This window comes from Rattus rattus, chromosome 5 (genome assembly GCF_011064425.1).
Source record: "Rattus rattus isolate New Zealand chromosome 5, Rrattus_CSIRO_v1, whole genome shotgun sequence".
Taxonomy (NCBI): Eukaryota; Metazoa; Chordata; class Mammalia; order Rodentia; family Muridae; genus Rattus; species Rattus rattus.
The window spans coordinates 29,063,138-29,068,868 of NC_046158.1; the positions used below are offsets into that span (position 1 = coordinate 29,063,138).

Consider the following 5,731-nt stretch of genomic DNA (forward strand, 5'->3'; position numbering starts at 1 on the left):
ACAATGAGTTGAATTAACATATGTCCATTCTATATTTTTTAGTAGTAAAATCTTGATTTTCAACTAGGTGCTGGGCCTCTCAAGCTATAGGCTGTTTCCACCTTCGTTTTGAACATTTTAACACATGAACAGCTTGTCCCTAAGCTATGCATGGTTCCTAAGCTTCAGCCCTCATGGCATTGTGGGATGATCTTCAGTCATGGGGCTACCTTGTACACTTTGGGATGTTGAGCAATATCCCTGGCCTCTGCTCTCTGGAGCCCTACTATCCAAAACTTCATCCCAAGGAATTGTCCACACAGAAAATATCTGGAGCTATTGTCAAATATTGATGAGCGCAAGAACACCTCCAGGTGCAATACACTTAGTTAAAGAGATGTCGTGAAGACCAACTGTTCTGCTTCAAACTATTTTGCTTTGTTTTTACACCGTGATGACTATAACTTGAACAGCTTGTTGTCTTGTACTAACAGGAGAAAGCACATTATTAAGGATGGTCAGAAAACAAATCCAAAGGAAAGAGGGTCCTGGTGGTCAGAAACACTCCCACATAGCCATGGGTCTTCACACCTCTAGATGTGTTACATAAGAACAGTGCATGGAAGAGTTCTAGCACCTTCACCATTACTTGGGATATGCTGATACTTCCCCTCTTTACCCTCAATCTCTTCTAGTTTTCTTTAATGCTGTCACCCAATGAGAGACATTCCAGCTTGTATTTTAGAAGCCACTAGCTTGACACTCAGGAATCTACACTTAAAACTTCTTTTACAGAGTCAGCCAGAATGCTTTTATGATTCCACATGCACAGGCTGTGTCTTTGGGAACTGGGTAGAGGACTCAATATTTTGTTTCTGTTTTGGGGGAATTCTAAACATTCCCCTTCCGATTCTTCTTTCAAGTAAATTTTCATTTTTATTTAGCCAAATATTATGTTTAATCTTCTAAGAATAGACATCTTTGGGGTGCAAATGTTGAGCAATACAATTTAGACCAGTTGATGGCACTTGACTGGAGACATGATATCTCAAATTACTGAAACTCACTAAAAAAATTCTACTCTTATTTAAAGGAAATGTACCACTCTTATTTACACACAGTGTACACACACACACACACACACACTTCACATGTAATTAATAAAGACATATCCTTGAGAAAAGAGACTGACTTTGTTGGTTGAAAGGCCACAATACTGAGTTCGAAGTGGCACGAAGCACTAGACAGTGTAAAATGGCGCCAGATTCAATTTGCTTTATTTGTTTGTGTACTTGATTTCTCCTAGAAGCATAAGAAAAACCACTTTGAGCGTCAGCCATAGTGCAGTTATGAACTAGATTTTAACCACAGAGTAACTGCATCTATCCCAGAGAGGGATACTCTCCATCCAATGAGAGAGCAAAGGGAAAGAACAATTTGCATTATTTTCAACTTTGTCTACTCTGCCCCATTAATAAACCCATGTGCAGTGTCTGTTGTTCATAACTAAGTCACAATACATGAGTAATCTGAGAGTCTCAGTGAACTGCTATCACAGAAAATGTTCATTAACAACCGTATTCTTCCTAACACTAAACAAGATGAAAGGAGGAACAAAGGTGAAAAAGTGGAACAAAATTATATGGTATCTCTATGGTCTGCCATGTAACTCACTAGAATCAGTTCTTGGAAGGAATTTAAAGATGTTCATGAGAATTGTCAGCAGGGTAGAGGTGAATGAAACTCGAGAGAGCCATAGGCAAAGTCCTCAGAGCCTAGGCTCACCCTCACAGTTGAAACAAACTCAAGGTCAGGATTTTAGGTTAGAACACGAGCTGGAGGCTTTTCTTTCTTCTCACTTGTCCACCTAATCCCAACCACTCAGCATTTATAGAGTGTAGGAAGCAGAGATCTGTCTCTTAGGCAAACATAAAATGGGGACATGGGTTTGGTCTGTGTTGAGTCTTAGAATGTTAAGCAAGCACCCTGCCCTTCACTGAGACTCTTCTCTGTGAGCTACCAGTTAAGATATGATGTAATGGAGCTCTGGAAAGTCGGCTCTTCGTCGTGCCGCCATGATGGGCCACCGTCCAGTGCTCGTGCTCAGTCAGAATACAAAGCGTGAGTCTGGAAGAAAAGTTCAGTCTGGAAATATCAATACTGCAAAGATAATTGCAGACATCATCCGGATCTGTTTGGGACCTAAATCTATGATGAAGATGCTTTTGGACCCAGCGGGAGGCATTGTGATGACCAATGATGGTAATGCCATTCTTCGAGAGATTCAAGTCCAGCATCCCGCAGCAAAATCCATGATTGAAATTAGCAGGACCCAGGATGAAGAGGTTGGAGATGGGACCACATCAGTAATTTTTCTTGCTGGAGAAATGCTGTCTGTGGCTGAGCATTTCCTAGAGCAGCAGATGCACCCAACAGTGGTGATCAGTGCTTACCGCATGGCACTGGATGATATGATCAGCACTCTGAAGAAAATCAGTACCCCTGTTGATGTCAATAACCGTGATATGATGTTGAACATCATCAATAGCTCTATTACTACAAAAGTTATCGGTCGGTGGTCATCTTCGGCATGCAACATTGCACTGGATGCTGTTAAGACTGTTCAGTTCGAAGAGAATGGCAGAAAGGAAATTGACATCAAGAAGTATGCAAGGGTGGAAAAGATACCCCGGGGTATCTTTGAAGACTCGTGTGTCTTACATGGAGTTATGATTAACAAGGATGTGACCCATCCAAGAATGCACCGCTATGTTAAGAATCCTCGAATTGTTCTACTGGATTCTTTTCTGGAGTACAAGAAAGGAGAAAGCCAGACTGACGTTGAGATTACACGAGAGGAAGATTTCACCCGAATCCTGCAAATGGAAGAAGAGTACATCCAGCAGGAAAGGGCTTCTCAGATTTAGCTCAGCACTACCTCATGTGGGTCAATATCATAGCCATCCATAGAGTCCGGAAAACAGACAATAATCACATTGCTAGAGCCTGTGGGGCACGGATAGTCAGCCAACCCGAGGAACTGAGAGAAGATGATGTTGGTACAGGAGCAGGCTTATTGGAAATCAAGAAGATTGGAGATGAGTACTTCACATTCATCACTGACTGCAAAGACCCAAAGGCCTGCACCATTCTTCTTAGATGAGCCAGCAAAGAGATACTATCGGAAGTAGAACGCAACCTCCAGGATGCCATGCAAGTGTGCCGCAATGTTCTCCTGGATCCTCAGCTGGTGCCTGGTGGTGGAGCCTCTGAGATGGCTGTGGCCCATGCCTTGACACAAAAATCTAAGGCCATGACTAGTGTGGAACAATGGCCCTAGAGGGCTCTGGCCCAGGCTTTAGAGGTCATCCCTCAGACCTTGATCCAGAATTGTGGGGCCAGTACCATTCGTCTGCTTACCTCCCTTTGGGCCAAGCACACACAGGAGAATTGTGAGACCTGGGGTGTGAATGGCGCGATTGGTACCCTAAGTGGACATGAAAGAGCTGGGTATTTGGGATCCATTGGCCATGAAGCTACAAACATACAGAACAGCAGTGGAGGCTGCAGTTCTGCTTCTGCGGATTGAGGACATTGTCTCTGGCCACAAGAAGAAGGGTGATGACCAGAACCGGCAAACCAGTGCTCCAGATGCTGGCCAGGAGTGAGTGCTGAGCAAGGTGACTGAACCACAGAACCAGCAGTCTCCCCTTTCCTGAGCCAGAGTCCCAGGAACACTGTCGACATCTTTGTTTGCAAAGGATCAGGTTGAGGAGCAGCCCTCAGTCTGTCCCATCTTGGTTTGTAAAAAGCACTGACGTGTATCTCTTCTGTTGTAAGCTTCCATTCAGTTTGCTTCCAGTGATTAAATCTAAGTCATTTGAAAAAAAAAAAAGATATGATGTAATGTGGTCAACTTATGAGAGAGAAACGCAGTAACGATTGAAGGAAGTGAACAGCTGACAGTTCTGGGGTACCCACAGCACCGTCTGTGTACTGTTGGAACTCTGTATGTCGTGGTATATCAGGCACTGGTCAAGGAAGGCTCTTTTGTCACAGATTATTAAAACCCAAATAGCAGTCACAGTTGATGCTCGTTTTGTACCATGCAAAGGCATGGACTGTCCATAGCAATTCCTTCTGTTTATCATTACCTCATTATTGAAGAAACCAAAGCTGTCGTAGAGTACTTGCCGATGCCACAGTGTGGAAATAGAAGGTTGTGTTCCAGTTGTCCTGGTGGCATCAGGGTTCTCTTATTTCCTGTGAGCCTAATGGCCGACAAAGCCAATAAAGAAGAGACAGAAAGCCCAGACCCATCAGGACTGTCTGCCAACTCCACTTAATGCTTGAAACATGTGTTCTCAAAGTGCTAAATGACATCCTAGTCCCAAATTACGGAACTAAATATTTTCCTTAGCCATATCTCACATTGCTTTTTTTTTTTTGCCCAAATAATTCCCATGACCCCTCGAGTCACCTCCCTTTCTTTATTTCCCATACACACTTCTTCGGGGGGTGTAAAACAATCTGGTGGAAGGCTAATGTGCAAGTATCCAGTGGCACGTCCAACAAAGCTGTCATTTTATCAGGAAGATGTGAAAGCTTGTCTCAGAAACTGAAGCTTCTTAGGAACGAGTTGGAGCCTATTAGAAAATTAAAAGTATTGTTTAGTTAGGAGATAGGATTGACGAGTTTCTCAAGAGCCCCAGCTGAAGGTCAAGAGTTTCAGCCACTTGATGCATTAATGATGAAAATCTTGGTGGCCACAAAGGACGTCTACGCAGATTCATCACTCTAAGAACAAGTAATGGGCTTACACCATTATATTAACTAAATTTTGAGATCTGCTGTGAAAAAAAAAAAAACTGTATCAGCCAACGTCCCAAAGGCAGCTGGATTTCGTGTGGTTCTTGATTGCTTTGCAGAGTCAGAGAAAGAAAATTAATTAAAGTCAATGCTCAGTAGACTTAGTTGCTATTAAATAGCATTCAAAATCTGATTTCATTTGCAAACTGATTGAATGAAAGAACAACACTACTTTTTTTTTTCAAATTGAGCAAAGTATATTATTTAACTCACTGATAAATCTTTAAATCTAAACAAACCAGAGAACACAGATAGGTCAAAGTACCAAAGACCCATTTATAATGCACAAAGACCCACTACAACTATTGAGGCTAGTAAATATTTCAGTGTCATGAGAGGCTACTGTGCTTAATCCAGCCTGTCCATGTCGATCAATCATTTAGATCCACCCAAGTAAGAAGCATTCTTTTCCTTCCACCTTCCATTCCCTTTCTTCTTTTCTCCTTCAGTGTGCACTTGGGGGAGGACCAAGTCTGTAAATAGTTCCTGTCTATAGATTAGGAACGATGCAGTGGAAACTCTATGCATCTCTGTTACTCTGTCTTGCAAAATGCCAGCATATTGATTACAGAAACAAAGAGACACAGATAAAACACACTGGGATTAGAGAGACCCATCAGGTAAAACAATTGGACTCATTTCAGAAAATTGGAAGATCATTTAGACTCTAAAGTTGAGTGCTTTTTAAAGCCGTATCACACAGAAATGACCCTCAAAGAAGGACAAAAATATTTATGACCATACAGAATGCTTTCTATTCCTATTTTTCTTCAGCCTCTTAATAAACATATTCTTATTAAAAATCCCCTCTGGTTTGTTTGCCGTACAAGTGAAAAAATGTCCATCCCCTGACAGTACACAAAAATTAAGTAGAAAATTTGGT

The 5,731-nt window shown here is 42.0% G+C and overlaps 1 pseudogene across 1 annotated transcript; it reads left to right on the forward strand.

Moving 5' to 3' along the window:
- The first annotated feature begins 2,027 nt into the window (after positions 1–2,027).
- On the forward strand, positions 2,028–3,670 carry LOC116900165 (annotated as a pseudogene). Its single transcript, XR_004387922.1, has one exon. The product of XR_004387922.1 is annotated as a T-complex protein 1 subunit gamma-like (transcript).
- The last annotated feature ends 2,061 nt before the right edge of the window (positions 3,671–5,731 follow it).